Below are 16,592 nucleotides of genomic sequence, written 5' to 3' on the forward strand. Positions count from 1 at the left end.
AGGGGAACAGTGGGTTAACTGCCTTGTTCAGGGAACAGTGGGTTAACTGCCTTGTTCAGGGGAACAGTGGGTTAACTGCCTTGTTCAGGGGAACAGTGGGTTAACTGCCTTGTTCAGGGGAAGAATTAAAAATGTGTACATTGTCAGCATGGGGATTTGAACTTGCAACCTTTCGGTTCCTAGCCCAAAGCTCTAACCAAAAGGCTACCTGCCGCCCCGGGTATGATGCTGTATTTGGGGAGTTTCTCCCATTCTTCTCTGCAGATCCTCTCAAGCTCTGTCAAGTTTGTTGGGGAGTGTTGCTGTACAGCTATTTTCAGGTCTCTCCAGAGATGTTAGATCGGGTTCAAGTCCGGGTTCTGGCTGGGCCACTCAAGGACATTCAGAGACTTGTCCCGAAGCCACACCTGCGTTGTCTTGATAGTGTGTTTAGGGTCGTTGTCCTGTTGGAAGGTGAACCTTCGCCCCAGTCTGAGGTCTTGAGCCCTCTGGAGCAGGTTTTCATCAAGGATCTCTCTGTACTTTGCTCCGTTCATCTTTCCCTCGATCCTGACTAGTCTCCCAGTCCCTTCACCAGATGATGAATACATCATATCCATTAAAGGAATGTGTTCTATGAGGCTACTTTATGGTCCTGCGAAAACAGGAAGTGTATTCTGTAAGAAATGCCCTGGAGCATCAAGTCAATGCGCAAGTTTAACCCCCCCCCCAAGTCAACGTGCATGTTGAACCCCCTAAGTCATCGCGCATGTTGTGTGTGTGTGTGTGTATGTGTGTGTGTATACAGTCCTGTGTGTGTGTATGTGTATGTGTGTGTGTATACAGTCCTGTGTGTGTGTGTGTATGTGTGTGTGTGTGTGTGTATACAGTCCTGTGTATGTGTGTGTGTGTGTATATACAGTCCTGTTTATGTGTGTGTATACAGTCCTGTGTGTGTGTGTGTGTGTGTATACAGTCCTGTGTGTGTGTGTGTGTGTGTGTGTGTGTGTGTGTGTATACAGTCCTGTTTATGTGTGTGTGTATGTGTGTGTATATACAGTCCTGTTTATGTGTGTGTGTATGTGTGTGTGTATATACAGTCCTGTGTGTGTGTATGTGTGTGTGTATACAGTCCTGTGTGTGTGTGTGTGTGTGTGTATACAGTCCTGTGTGTGTGTGTGTGTGTGTGTATACAGTCCTGTGTGTGTGTGTGTGTGTGTGTGTATGTATACAGTCCTGTGTGTGTGTGTGTATGTGTGTATACAGTCCTGTGTGTGTGTGTGTGTGTGTGTGTGTGTGTATACAGTGTGTGTGTGTGTGTGTGTGTGTATGTGTGTATACAGTCCTGTGTGTGTGTGTGTGTGTGTGTGTGTGTGTGTGTGTGTGTGTGTGTGTGTGTGTGTGTGTGTGTGTGTGTGTGTGTGTGTGTGTGTGTGTGTGTGTGTGTGTGTGTGTGTGTGTATACAGTCCTGTGAGAGAGAAAATTAACCTTGATAACAGACGGAATCATCTAATTTCAAAGTTATTTTATTATAAATAATAATATATATATAGTTTTTCCATTTACAATGACCGTTTTGTAAACCAAAGGGGCCGATAGTTATTGTGTTTGGTATCTATTATAGTTCGTTTTGATCAGCGGTGCCCTTATGTACAGATCTAGTATCAGTTTCCTCTTCCCCAATCCTAACCTCAGACATTGGGGGGGGGGATCAGCATCTAGGAGCCCCTTCCCAATCCTAACCTCAGCATCTAGAGCCCCCTCCCCAATCCTAACCTCAGCATCTAGGAGCCCCCTCCCCAATCCTAACCTCAGCATCTAGGAGCCCCTTCCCCAATCCTAACCTCAGCATCTAGAGCCCCTTCCCAATCCTAACCTCAGCATCTAGGAGCCCCTTCCCCAATCCTAACCTCAGACATTGGGGAGGGGGGAATCAGCATCTAGGAGCCCCTCCCCAATCCTAACCTCAGCATCTAGGAGCCCCTCCCCAATCCTAACCTCAGCATCTAGGAGCCCCTTCCCCAATCCTAACCTCAGCATCTTGGAGCCCCTTCCCGATCCTAACCTCAGCATCTAGGAGCCCCTTCCCAGATCCTAACCTCAGCATCTAGGAGCCCCTTCCCCAATCCTAACCTCAGCATCTAGGAGCCCCCTCCCCAATCCTAACCTCAGCATCTAGGAGCCCCCTCCCCAATCCTAACCTCAGCATCTAGGAGCCCCCTCCCCAATCCTAACCTCAGCATCTTGGAGCCCCTTCCCCAATCCTAACCTCAGCATCTAGGAGCCCCTCCCCAATCTAACCTCAGACATTGGGGAGGGGAGGGGGATCAGCATCTATGAGCCCCCTCCCCAATCCTAACCTCAGCATCTAGGAGCCCCTTCCCCAATCCTAACCTCAGACATTGGGGAGGGGGTGACTCAGCATCTAGAGCCCCTCCCCAATCCTAACCTCAGCATCTAGGAGCCCTTCCCCAATCCTAACCTCAGCATCTTGGAGCCCCTTCCCCAATCCTAACCTCAGCATCTAGGAGCCCCTCCCCAATCCTAACCTCAGCATCTAGGAGCCCCCTCCCCAATCCTAACCTCAGACATTGGGGAGGGGAGGGGGTGAATCAGCATCTAGGAGCCTAGGAGCCCCTCCCCAATCCTAACCTCAGCATCTAGGAGCCCCTTCCCCAATCCTAACCTCAGCATCTAGGAGCCCCCTCCCCAATCCTAACCTCAGCATCTAGGAGCCCCTTCCCCAATCCTAACCTCAGCATCTAGGAGCCCCTCCCCAATCCTAACCTCAGCATCTAGGAGCCCCTTCCCCAATCCTAACCTCAGCATCTAGGAGCCCCTTCCCCAATCCTAACCTCAGCATCTAGGAGCCCCTTCCCCAATCCTAACCTCAGACATTGGGGAGGGGGGATCAGCATCTAGGAGCCCCTTCCCCAATCCTAACCTCAGCATCTAGGAGCCCCTCCCCAATCCTAACCTCAGCATCTAGGAGCCCCTCCCCAATCCTAACCTCAGCATCTAGGAGCCCCTTCCCCAATCCTAACCTCAGCATCTAGGAGCCCCTTCCCCAATCCTAACCTCAGCATCTAGGAGCCCCTTCCCCAATCCTAACCTCAGACATTGGGGAGGGGGGAATCAGCATCTAGGAGCCCCCTCCCCAATCCTAACCTCAGCATCTAGGAGCCCCCTCCCCAATCCTAACCTCAGCATCTAGGAGCCCTTCCCCAATCCTAACCTCAGCATCTTGGAGCCCTTCCCCGATCCTAACCTCAGCATCTAGGAGCCCCTTCCCAGATCCTAACCTCAGCATCTAGGAGCCCCCTCCCCAATCCTAACCTCAGCATCTAGGAGCCCCCTCCCCAATCCTAACCTCAGCATCTAGGAGCCCCCTCCCCAATCCTAACCTCAGCATCTAGGAGCCCTCCCCAATCCTAACCTCAGCATCTTGGAGCCCCTTCCCCAATCCTAACCTCAGCATCTAGGAGCCCCCTCCCCAATCCTAACCTCAGACATTGGGGAGGGAGGGGGATCAGCATCTATGAGCCCCTCCCCAATCCTAACCTCAGCATCTAGAGCCCCTTCCCCAATCCTAACCTCAGACATTGGGGAGGAGGGGTGACTCAGCATCTAGGAGCCCCCTCCCCAATCCTAACCTCAGCATCTAGGAGCCCCTTCCCCAATCCTAACCTCAGACATTGGGGAGGGGGAATCAGCATCTAGGAGCCCCCTCCCCAATCCTAACCTCAGCATCTTGGAGCCCCTCCCAATCCTAACCTCAGCATCTTGGAGCCCCTTCCCCAATCCTAACCTCAGCATCTAGGAGCCCCTTCCCCAATCCTAACCTCAGCATCTAGGAGCCCCTTCCCCAATCCTAACCTCAGCATCTAGGAGCCCCCCCCAATCCTAACCTCAGCATCTAGGAGCCCCTTCCCAATCCTAACCTCAGCATCTAGAGCCCCTTCCCCAATCCTAACCTCAGCATCTAGGAGCCCCTCCCCAATCCTAACCTCAGCATCTAGGAGCCCCTTCCCCAATCCTAACCTCAGCATCTAGGATCCCCTTCCCCAATCCTAACCTCAGACATTGGGGAGGGGGGATCAGCATCTAGGAGCCCCTTCCCCAATCCTAACCTCAGCATCTAGAGCCCCTCCCCAATCCTAACCTCAGACATTGGGGAGGGGGGGAGGTGAATCAGCATCTAGGAGCCCCTCCCAATCCTAACCTCAGCATCTTGGAGCCCCTCCCAATCCTAACCTCAGCATCTAGGAGCCCCTTCCCCAATCCTAACCTCAGCATCTTGGAGCCCCCTCCCAATCCTAACCTCAGCATCTAGGAGCCCCTTCCCAATCCTAACCTCAGCATCTGGAGCCCCTTCCCCAATCCTAACCTCAGCATCTAGGAGCCCCTTCCCCAATCCTAACCTCAGACATTGGGGAGGGGGGGAGGGGGAATCAGCATCTAGGAGCCCCTTCCCAATCCTAACCTCAGCATCTAGGCCCTCCCCAATCCTAACCTCAGCATCTAGGAGCCCCTTCCCCAATCCTAACCTCAGCATGTAGGAGCCCCTTCCCCAATCATAACCTCAGACATTGGGGAGGGGGAGGGGTGAATCAGCATCTAGGAGCCCCTTCCCCAATCCTAACCTCAGCATCTAGGAGCCCCTTCCCCAATCCTAACCTCAGACATTGGGGAGGGGTCAGCATCTAGAGCCCCTTCCCCAATCCTAACCTCAGCATCTAGGGCCCCTTCCCCAATCCTAACCTCAGCATCTAGAGGGAGCACCTGGGAGCCCCTTCCCCAATCCTAACCTCAGACATTGGGAGAGGGGATCAGCATCTAGAGCCCCTTCCCCAATCCTAACCTCAGCATCTAGGAGCCCCTTCCCCAATCCTAACCTCAGCATCTAGGAGCCCCTTCCCCAATCCTAACCTCAGACATTGGGGAGGGGGGAATCAGCATCTAGGAGCCCCTTCCCCAATCCTAACCTCAGCATCTAGGAGCCTTCCCAGATCCTAACCTCAGCATCTAGGAGCCCCCTCCCCAATCCTAACCTCAGCATCTAGGAGCCCCTCCCCAATCCTAACCTCAGCATCTAGGGCCCCTCTCCCCAATCCTAACCTCAGCATCTAGAGCCCCTTCCCCAATCTAACCTCAGCATAGGAGCCCCTTCCCCAATCATAACCTCAGACATTGGGGAGGAGAGGTGAATCAGCATCTAGGAGCCCCTTCCCCAATCCTAACCTCAGCATCTAGGAGCCCCTTCCCCCAATCCTAACCTCAGACATTGGGGGAGGGGGAGAGGGTCAGCATCTAGAGAGCCCCTTCCCCAATCCTAACCTCAGCATCTAGAGCCCCTTCCCAATCCTAACCTCAGCATCTAGGAGCCCCTTCCCCAATCCTAACCTCAGCATCTAGGAGGGATCAGCCTGGGAGCCCCCCTTCCCAATCCTAACCTCAGACATTGGGGAGAGGGGGTGACTCAGCATCTAGGAGCCCTCCCCAATCCTAACCTCAGCATCTAGGAGCCCCTTCCCCAATCCTAACCTCAGCATCTTGGAGCCCCTTCCCCAATCCTAACCTCAGCATCTAGGAGCCCCCTCCCCAATCCTAACCTCAGCATCTAGAGCCCCCTCCCAATCCTAACCTCAGACATTGGGGAGGGCAAGTGAATCAGCATCTAGGAGCCTAGGAGCCCTCTCCCCAATCCTAACCTCAGCATCTAGAGCCCCTTCCCCAATCCTAACCTCAGCATCTTGGAGCCCCCTCCCAATCTAACCTCAGCATCTAGGAGCCCCTTCCCCAATCCTAACCTCAGCATCTTGGAGCCCTCCAATCCTAGCCCTCAGCATCTAGGAGCCCCTTCCCCAATCCTAACCTCAGCATCTAGAGCCCCTTCCCAATCCTAACCTCAGCATCTAGAGCCCCTTCCCCTAATCTAACCTCAGACATTGGGGGAGGGAGGGGGATCAGCATCTAGGAGCCCCTTCCCCAATCTAACCTCAGCATCTAGGAGGCCCCTCCCCAATCCCTAACCTCAGCATCTAGAGCCCCCCTCTGACCATCCTAACCTCAGACATTGGGGAGGGAGGGGTGAATCATCTAGGAGCCCCCTCCCCAATCCTAACCTCAGCATCTTGGTGCCCCCTCCCCAATCCTAACCTCAGCATCTAGGAGCCCCTCCCAATCCTAACCCTCAGACATTGGGGAGGGGGAGGGGTGAATCAGCATCTAGGAGCCCCTTCCCCCAATCCCAACCTCAGCATCTTGGAGCCCCCTCCCCAATTCTAACCTCAGCATCTAGGAGCCCTTCCCCAATCCTAACCTCAGCATCTTGGAGCCCCTTCCCCAATCCCTAACCTCAGCATCTAGAGCCCCTTCCCCAATCCTAACCTCAGCATCTAGGAGCCCCTTCCCCCAATCCTAACCTCAGCATCTTGGAGCCCCTCCCCAATCCTAACCTCAGCATCTTGGCCCTTCCCCAATCCTAACCTCAGCATCTAGGAGCCCCTTCCCCAATCCTAACCTCAGCATCTAGAGCCCCTTCCCCAATCCTAACCTCAGCATCTAGGAGCCCTCCCAATCCTAACCTCAGCATCTAGGGGCCCCTTCCCCAATCCTAACCTCAGCATCTAGGAGCCCCTTCCCCAATCCTAACCTCAGCATCTAGGAGCCCCCTCCCCAATCCTAACCTCAGCATCTAGGGCCCCTTCCCCAATCCTAACCTCAGCATCTAGGAGCCCTTCCCCAATCCTAACCTCAGCATCTAGGAGCCCCCCTCCCCAATCCTAACCTCAGCATCTAGGAGCCCCCTCCCAATCCTAACCTCAGACATTGGGGAGGGGGAGGGGGTGAATCAGCATCTAGGAGCCCCTCCCAATCCTAACCTCAGCATCTTGGAGCCCTCCCCAATCCTAACCTCAGCATCTTGGAGCCCCTCCCCAATCCTAACCTCAGCATCTAGAGCCCCTTCCCCAATCCTAACCTCAGCATCTAGGAGCCCCTCCCCAATCCTAACCTCAGACATTGGGAGGGGAGGGGGTGAATCAGCATCTAGAGCCCCTTCCCCAATCCTAACCTCAGCATCTTGGAGCCCCTCCCCAATCCTAACCTCAGCATCTAGGAGCCCCTTCCCCAATCCTAACCTCAGCATCTTGGAGCCCTTCCCCAATCCTAACCTCAGCATCTAGGAGCCCCTTCCCCAATCCTAACCTCAGCATCTAGGAGCCCCTTCCCCAATCCTAACCTCAGCATCTTGGAGCCCCCCTCCCCAATCCTAACCTCAGCATCTTGGAGCCCCTTCCCCAATCCTAACCTCAGCATCTAGGAGCCCCTTCCCCAATCCCTAACCTCAGCATCTAGGAGCCCCTTCCCCAATCCTAACCTCAGCATCTGGGCCTCCCCAATCTAACCTCAGCATCTAGAGGCCTTCCCCAATCCTAACCTCAGCATCTAGGAGCCCCCCTTCCCCAATCTAACCTCAGCATCTAGGAGCCCCCTCCCCCAATCCTAACCTCAGCATCTAGGCCCCTTCCCCCAATCCTAACCTCAGCATCTAGGAGCCCTTCCCAATCCTAACCCTCAGCATCTAGGGCCCCTCCCCAATCCTAACCTCAGCATCTAGGAGCCCCCTCCCCAATCCTAACCTCAGACATTGGGGAGGGAGAGGGTGAATCAGCATCTAGGAGCCCCCTCCCCAATCCTAACCTCAGCATCTTGGAGCCCCTCCCCAATCCTAACCTCAGCATCTTGGAGCCCCTCCCCAATCCTAACCTCAGCATCTAGGAGCCCCTTCCCCAATCCTAACCTCAGCATCTTGGAGCCCCTCCCCAATCCTAACCTCAGCATCTAGGAGCCCCTTCCCCAATCCTAACCTCAGCATCTAGAGCCTTCCCCAATCCTAACCTCAGCATCCAAGGCCCCTTCCCCAATCCTAACCTCAGACATTGGGGGGGGGAAATCAGCATCTAGGAGCCCCTTCCCCAATCCTAACCTCAGCATCTAGGAGCCCCCTCCCCAATCCTAACCTCAGCATCTAGGGCCCCTCCCCCAATCCTAACCTCAGCATCTTGGGCCCTCCCAATCCTAACCTCAGCATCTAGGAGCCCTTCCACAATCCCCTAACCTCAGCATCTAGAGGCCTTCCCCAATCCTAACCTCAGCATCTAGGAGCCCCCTCCCCAATCTAACCTCAGCATCTAGGAGCCCCTTCCCCAATCCTAACCTCAGCATCTAGAGCCCCTTCCCCAATCCTAACCTCAGACATTGGGGAGGGGAAATCAGCATCTAGGAGCCCCTTCCCAATCCTAACCTCAGCATCTAGAGCCCCTCCCCAATCCTAACCTCAGCATCTAGGAGCCCCCTCCCCAATCCTAACCTCAGCATCTTGGAGCCCCTTCCCCAATCATAACCTCAGACATTGGGGAGGAGAAGAGAATGAATCAGCATCTAAGAGCCCCTTCCCCAATCCTAACCTCAGCATCTAGGAGCCCCTTCCCCAATCCTAACCTCAGACATTGGGGAGGGGGTCAGCATCTAGGAGCCCCTTCCCAATCCTAACCTCAGCATCTAGGAGCCCCTTCCACAATCCTAACCTCAGCATCTAGAGCCCCCTTCCCCAATCCTAACCTCAGCATCTAGGAGGATCAGCACCTGGGAGCCCCTTCCCCAATCCTAACCTCAGACATTGGGAGAGGGGGGATCAGCATCTAGGAGCCCCTTCCAATCCTAACCTCAGCATCTAGGAGCCCCTTCCCCCAATCCTAACCTCAGACATTGGGGAGGGGGGGTCAGCATCTAGGAGCCCCTTCCCCAATCCTAACCTCAGCATCTAGGAGCCCCTTCCCCAATCTAACCTCAGCATCTAGGAGCCCCTTCCCCCAATCCTAACCTCAGCATCTAGGAGGGGGATCAGCACCTGGGAGCCCCTTCCCCAATCCTAACCTCAGCATCTAGGAGGGGATCAGCACCTGGAGCCCCTTCCCCAATCCTAACCTCAGACATTGGGAGAGGGGGATCAGCATCTAGGAAGCCCCTTCCCCAATCCTAACCTCAGCATCTAGAGCCCCTTCCCAATCCTAACCTCAGCATCTGGAGCCCCCTCCCCAATCCTAACCTCAGCATCTAGAGCCCCTTCCCCAATCCTAACCTCAGCATCTAGGAGCCCCTTCCCCAATCCTAACCTCAGACATTGGGAGGGGGAAATCAGCATCTAGGAGCCCCTTCCCCAATCTAACCTCAGCATCTAGGAGCCCCTCCCAATCCTAACCTCAGCATCTAGGAGCCCCTCCCCAATCCTAACCTCAGCATCTTGAGCCCCTTCCCCAATCATAACCTCAGACATTGGGGAGGAGGGTGAATCAGCATCTAGAGCCCCTTCCCCCAATCCTAACCTCAGCATCTAGGGCCCCTTCCCCAATCCTAACCTCAGACATTGGGGAGGGGGTCAGCATCTAGGAGCCCCTTCCCCAATCCTAACCTCAGCATCTAGGAGCCCTTCCCCAATCCTAACCTCAGCATCTAGGAGCCCCTTCCCCAATCCTAACCTCAGCATCTAGGAGGGGATCAGCACCGGGAGCCCCTTCCCAATCCTAACCTCAGACATTGGGGAGAGGGGGATCAGCATCTAGAGCCCCTTCCCCAATCCTAACCTCAGCATCAAGGCCCCTTCCCCAATCCTAACCTCAGACATTGGGGAGAGGGGGGTCAGCATCTAGAGCCCTTCCCCAATCCTAACCTCAGCATCTAGGAGCCCCTTCCCCAATCCTAACCTCAGCATCTGGAGCCCTTCCCCAATCCTAACCTCAGCATCTAGGAGAGGATCAGCACCTGAGGCCTTCCCAATCCTAACCTCAGCATCTAGGAGGATCAGCACCCTGGAGCCCCTTCCCCAATCCCTAACCTCAGACATTGGGGAGAGGGGGATCAGCATCTAGGAGCCCCTTCCCCAATCCTAACCTCAGACATTGGGGGAGAGGGGGATCAGCATCTAGAGCCTTCCCGTAACGAGGGACTGCGCGTCGTGATGAAAGCGGTCTGAATTGAACCTTCCCCTCCCAGGAAGGATTGCACTCGAATGTAAATAATAATAATAATAATCGATAAGTATTGATATTCACCACTCAGAGTGTATTTTCTCCCCAACAGAACTACAAAATACATGATATTTATAGAGCATTTGAACCCTGTGTTCATTTACAAAATAATAAAATAAACTAGATCGACAGTTGTTGAACGGCTGGTTAGATTGATTGATTAAAACATAAATCTGATTAATTTTGACCACTGAGTGGCTGAATGTGTCCTCTCTCATTCCCCCCGGTCCCTCCTCTCCCTCTCGGTCGTCCCCTCGGGGTCCCTCCTCTCCCCTCCCCCCGGTCAGTCCGGTCCCCCCTCGCTCCCTCTCCCCCTCCCCGGTCGCCGTCCGGTTCCCCCTCGCTCCTCTCTCCCCCGCCCCCCACCCCGGTCCTCCCCCGTCCCCCCTCCTCCTTGAAAATGACTTCTCTTTGGAAGTTATCCTAGAGAAGGAATATTAAATCCCAAATAGATAAGATTCCTGATGTTCGTCAGCTAACGCCGCTAGCATTAAGTCAAGTTGGTAAAACCCGGTCGTCCGGTCCACCCCCTCCCCGGTCGTCCGGTCCCTCCCCCGGCCGTCCAGTCCCTCCCCGTCCGTCCCCTCGGTCCTCCCCCTCCTCCCGGCATTGTGGTTTAAAGCCAGCGTACAAAACACTAAAGTAATTAGACAAAATAAAAAAATGAAACTTAAATCCAGAAAGCATAGAAATATCATACCTACGTTTCTACCACATATCAGACTTGCTTTCAATGAGTATTACAGATCTATACACGCATTTCTACGTGAAACCTGCTATACTACTGCCCATAATCTGGGAGAGATGTTGACAACTCCTTCAATTATGAACAAATACAAAAATGTCATGATTTCAATTGAGTCCATTTCTGATATTTATTTTTGATAAGGGAAGATGTTTACACACAGAGCCTCGGTAACAAGTCCTCTAGACCACAGTGTGAAAGAGGAACACACAGACACACACTCTCTCTCTCAATCAAACACACACACACTCTCTCTCTCTCAAACAAACACACACACTCTCTCTCAAAACACACACACACACACTCTCTCTCAATCAAACACACACACACTCACACTCTCTCTCTCAAACACAAACACACACACACACACACACACACACACACACACACTCTCTCTCAATCAAACACACAGACACACACTCTCTCTCTTAATCAAACACACACACTCTCTCATTCAGACAGATACAGACACACACACACCCTCTCTCTCTCTCTCAAACACACAGACACACACTCTCATTCAGACAGACACAGACACACAGGGCTGGATATATATATTGACAGTTCTCCTGTGAAAGTGAACATTAGAGTCAGGACATGACCCAGTCTAGGTTTCTGTAGAAAAGGATGTGAGGGGCGGGGCCATAGGGAGAGTCCACAGTCCATGTCAGTATGGGTGTGTGTGTACAAACTGCCCTAGGGTGGTTGTGTGTGTGTACAAACTGCCCTGGGGTGGTTGTGTGTGTGTACAAACTGCCCTGGGGTGGTTGTGTGTGTGTTTGTGTGTGTGTGTGTTTAGTCGTTGTCTTCATCCTCCTCTTCGCTCTCCTCAATCCCGTCACTGTCCTCCTGTTCCTCGCCTTCCTCCTCCGTTTCTGGGATGTCCCACTGGGGGTGGTTATCCAACACCGCTCTTGGCCTCGTGCACCTCCAGCTGGTACGGTTAAAACACAGTTACAACACACAGTTAAAATATATAGTTACAACACAGTTAAAATATATAGTTACAACACAGTTAAAATATATAGTTACAACACACAGTTAAAATATATAGTTACAACACACAGTTACAATATATAGTTACAACACACAGTTACAATATATAGTTACAACACACAGTTACAATATATAGTTACAACACACAGTTACAATATATAGTTACAACACACAGTTACAATATATAGTTACAACACACAGTTACAATATACAGTTACAATACACACAGTTACAATATATAGTTACAACACACAGTTAAAATATAGTTACAATACAGTTACACATATATAGTTACAATACAGTTACAATATATAGTTACAATACACAGTTAAAATATATAGTTACAACACACAGTTAAAATATATAGTTACAATACAGTTACAATATATAGTTACAATACACAGTTAAAATATATAGTTACAACACACAGTTACAATACATAGTTACAACACACAGTTACAATATATAGTTACAACACACAGTTACAATATATAGTTACAATACACAGTTACAATATATAGTTACAATACACAGTTAAAATATATAGTTACAATACACAGTTACAATATATAGTTACAATACACAGTTAAAATATATAGTTACAATACACAGTTAAAATATATAGTTACAACACACAGTTAAAATATATAGTTACAATACACAGTTACAATACACAGTTACAATATATAGTTACAATATATAGTTACAATACACAGTTAAAATATATAGTTACAATACACAGTTAAAATATATAGTTACAATACACAGTTACAATATATAGTTACAATACACAGTTACAATATATAGTTACAATACACAGTTACAATATATAGTTACAATACACAGTAACAATATATATAGTTACAATACACAGTAACAATATATAGTTACAACACAGTTACAATACAGTTACAATACAGTTACAATATATAGTTACAATACACAGTTACAATATAGTTTACAACACAGTTACAATACAGTTACAATATATAGTTACAATACACAGTTAAAATATATAGTTACAATATATAGTTACAATACACACAGTTACAATATATAGTTACAATACACACAGTTACAATATATAGTTACAATACACACAGTTACAATATATAGTTACAATACACACAGTTACAATATATAGTTACAATACACACAGTTACAATATATAGTTACAATACACACAGTTACAATATATAGTTACAATACACACAGTTACAATATATAGTTACAATACACACAGTTACAATATATATTTACAATACACAGTTAAAATATATATTTACAACACACAGTTAAAATATATAGTTACAATACCAGTTACAATATATAGTTACAATACAGTTACAATATATAGTTACAATACACAGTTACAACACAGTTACAATATATAGTTACAACACACAGTTACAATATATAGTTACAATACACAGTTAAAATATATAGTTACAACACACAGTTACAATATATAGTTACAATACACAGTTAAAATATATAGTTACAACACACAGTTACAATATATAGTTACAACACACAGTTACAATATATAGTTACAACACACAGTTACAATATATAGTTACAATATACAGTTACAACACAGTTACAATATATAGTTACAACACAGTTACGAACACACAGTTACAATATATAGTTACAACACACAGTCACAATATATAGTTACAACACACAGTTACAATATATAGTTACAACACACAGTTACAATATATAGTTACAACACACAGTTACAACACACAGTTACTAATATATAGTTACAACACACAGTTACAATATATAGTTACAACACAGTTACAATATATAGTTACAACACACAGTTACAATATATAGTTACAACACACAGTTACAATATATAGTTACAAACACACAGTTACAATATATAGTTACAACACACAGTTACTAATATATAGTTACAAACACACAGTTATAATTATATAGTTACAACACACAGTTAGCAATATATAGTTACAAACACACAGTTATAGCAATATATAGTTACAACACACAGTTACAATATATAGTTACAAACACAGTTACAATATATAGTTACAACACACAGTTACAATATATAGTTACAACAACACACAGTTACAATATATATTACAACACACAGTTACAATATATAGTTACAACACACAGTTACAATATATAGTTACAACACACAGTTACAATATATAGTTACAAATAACACAGTTACAATATAGTTACAACACACAGTTACAATATATAGTTACAACACACAGTTACAATATATAGTTACAACACACAGTTACAATATATGTTACAACACACAGTTACAATATAACAACACAGTTACAATATATAGTTACAACACACAGTCGGAGACTGCAGACAGAAATGAGCTGCTGGTCTGAATCCTGTTGTACTTCAAACTACATCTCCACTTAGACTGAAGTACAATATGACATAAATCCTGCAGTAGGTCAAAGCTGTGTGTTGTGGGTAAAACATGGGTGGACCAGGCATTGTGGTGCTGCAAAAACATGGGTGGACCAGGCATTGTGGTGCTGTAAAACATGGGTGGACCAGGCATCGTGGTGCTGTAATACATGGGTGACCAGGCATCGTGGTGCTGTAAAACATGGGTGGACCAGGCATCGTGGTGCTGTAAAACATGGGTGGACCAGGCATTGTGGGTGCTGTAAAACATGGGTGGACAAGGCATTGTGGGTGCTGTAAAACATGGGTGGACCAGGCATTGTGGTGCTGTAAAACATGGGTGGACCAGGCATTGTGGTGCTGTAAAACATGGTGACCAGGCATTGTGGTGCTGTAAAACATGGGTGGACAAGGCATTGTGGTGCTGTAAAACAGTGGGTGGACCAGGCATTGTGGTGCTGTAAAACATGGGTGGACCAGGCATTGTGCTGTAAAACATGGGTGGACCAGGCATTGTGGTGCTGTAAAACATGGGTGGACCAGGCATTGTGGTGCTGTAAAACATGGGTGGACAAGGCATTGTGGTGCTGTAAAACATGGGTGGACCAGGCATTGTGGTGCTGTAAAACATGGGTGGACCAGGCATTGTGGTGCTGTAAAACATGGGTGGACCAGGCATTGTGGTGCTGTAAAACATGGGTGGACCAGGCATTGTGGTGCTGTAAAACATGGGTGGACCAGGCATTGTGGTGCTGTAAAACATGGCAGTGGTGCTGTAAGCACAGGCATTGTGGTGCTGTAAACCATGGGACCAGGCATTGTGGTGCTGTAAAACATGGGTGGACCAGGCATTGTGGTGCTGTAAAACATGGGTGGACCAGGCATTGTGGTGCTGTAAAACATGGGTGGACCAGGCATTGTGGTGCTGTAAAACATGGGTGGACCAGGCATTGTGGTGCTGTAAAACATGGGTGGACCAGGCATTGTGGTGCTGTAAACATGGGTGGACCAGGCATTGTGGTGCTGTAAAACATGGGTGGACCAGGCATTGTGGTGCTGTAAAACATGGGTGGACCAGGCATTGTGGTGCTGTAAAACATGGGTGGACCAGGCATTGTGGTGCTGTAAAACATGGGTGGACCAGGCATTGTGGTGCTGTAAAACATGGGTGGACCAGGCATTGTGGTGCTGTAAAACATGGGTGGACCAGGCATTGTGGTGCTGTAAAACATGGGTGGACCAGGCATTGTGGTGCTGTAAAACATGGGTGGACCAGGCATTGTGGTGCTGTAAAACATGGGTGGACCAGGCATTGTGGTGCTGTAAAACATGGGTGGACCAGGCATTGTGGTGCTGTAAAACATGGGTGGACCAGGCATCGTGGTGCTGTAAAACATGGGTGGACCAGGCATTGTGGTGCTGTAAAACATGGGTGGACCAGGCATTGTGGTGCTGTAAAACATGGGTGGACCAGGCATTGTGGTGCTGTAAAACATGGGTGGACCAGGCATCGTGGTGCTGTAAAACATGGGTGGACCAGGCATCGTGGTGCTCATGTGAATTCTCTTTCAGCTTCAGACCAATGCCTATTCTCACTTACTAAACATTTTAGTTTCTAAAACACACAGACACAGGTAAGAGTCTGAGTTGTAAGGTCTCACCTTGAGGGGTTTGATCTGGTCCAGACCCAGGTAAGAGTCTGAGCGGAGGATGACAGAGTACTGGTAGTTCCCTTGTTTTAGAGGGAGCTGGAAACTTCAGCTCCACCTGTCGGAGTGAGAACACACCGAGTATACAAAACATTAAGAACACCTTCCTAATATTCAAGTGCCCTCTCCCACCCCCCACCTCAGAACAGCCTCAATCTGTCAGGGTCATGGACTCTACAAGCTGTAGAAATCGTTTCTACAGGGCTGCTGGTCCCATATTGACTCCAATGATTCCCACAGTTGTGTCAAGTTGTCTGGATGTCCTTTGGGTGGTGGACCGTTCTTGATACACACAGGAAACTGTTGAGCATCATACTACACATAGGCAACACACACACACACACACACACACACACACACACACACACACACACACACGCCCTCTCACCTCCTCTGTGTCTTTGAGTGTGCAGACGTGGTATGGCATGGAGACTAGAGTCTGGTCCTTGCGGTCAGCGATGTAGAGCCACCACCACTCATGTTTCTCCTCTGGGTAGTACAGGCTGTAGACGGGGTGGGTCACCTTAGACTTGGTCTCCAACAGCGCCTCTCCCTTCGCTGGACACTCTGCTGCAGAGCCTCCCACTCCTGGGGGAGATGGGGGGTTATACATAGTCTATACCACTGAACCCTGTTCCTGGAGAGAGACCCTCCAG

The 16,592-nt window shown here is 49.1% G+C and overlaps 2 long non-coding RNA genes across 6 annotated transcripts; both read right to left on the reverse strand.

Moving 5' to 3' along the window:
* Positions 1 to 2,039: 2,039 nt before the first annotated feature.
* On the reverse strand, positions 2,040 to 7,310 carry LOC127919097 (uncharacterized). Of its 5 annotated transcripts, XR_008101959.1 has the most exons (7): positions 7,259 to 7,310; positions 7,156 to 7,223; positions 4,842 to 4,909; positions 3,755 to 3,856; positions 2,991 to 3,092; positions 2,768 to 2,869; positions 2,040 to 2,249 (listed from the first exon to the last, which is right to left on the reverse strand). It is a non-coding gene; the product is annotated as an uncharacterized LOC127919097 (long non-coding RNA). The 5 variants fall into 5 exon arrangements; XR_008101961.1 differs by lacking the exon at positions 2,040 to 2,249 and having other exon boundaries at positions 2,756 to 2,835; XR_008101962.1 differs by lacking the exons at positions 2,040 to 2,249; positions 4,842 to 4,909; positions 7,156 to 7,223; positions 7,259 to 7,310 and adding exons at positions 5,491 to 5,558; positions 6,602 to 6,682 and having other exon boundaries at positions 2,756 to 2,869.
* Positions 7,311 to 11,727: 4,417 nt separating this feature from the next.
* LOC127919098 (uncharacterized) lies at positions 11,728 to 16,520 on the reverse strand. The gene is made up of 3 exons (XR_008101963.1): positions 16,325 to 16,520; positions 15,889 to 15,994; positions 11,728 to 11,750 (listed from the first exon to the last, which is right to left on the reverse strand). It is a non-coding gene; the product is annotated as an uncharacterized LOC127919098 (long non-coding RNA).
* Between the last annotated feature and the right edge of the window lie 72 nt (positions 16,521 to 16,592).

Source organism: Oncorhynchus keta, unplaced genomic scaffold, assembly GCF_023373465.1.
Source record: "Oncorhynchus keta strain PuntledgeMale-10-30-2019 unplaced genomic scaffold, Oket_V2 Un_contig_15750_pilon_pilon, whole genome shotgun sequence".
Lineage (NCBI taxonomy): Eukaryota > Metazoa > Chordata > Actinopteri > Salmoniformes > Salmonidae > Oncorhynchus > Oncorhynchus keta.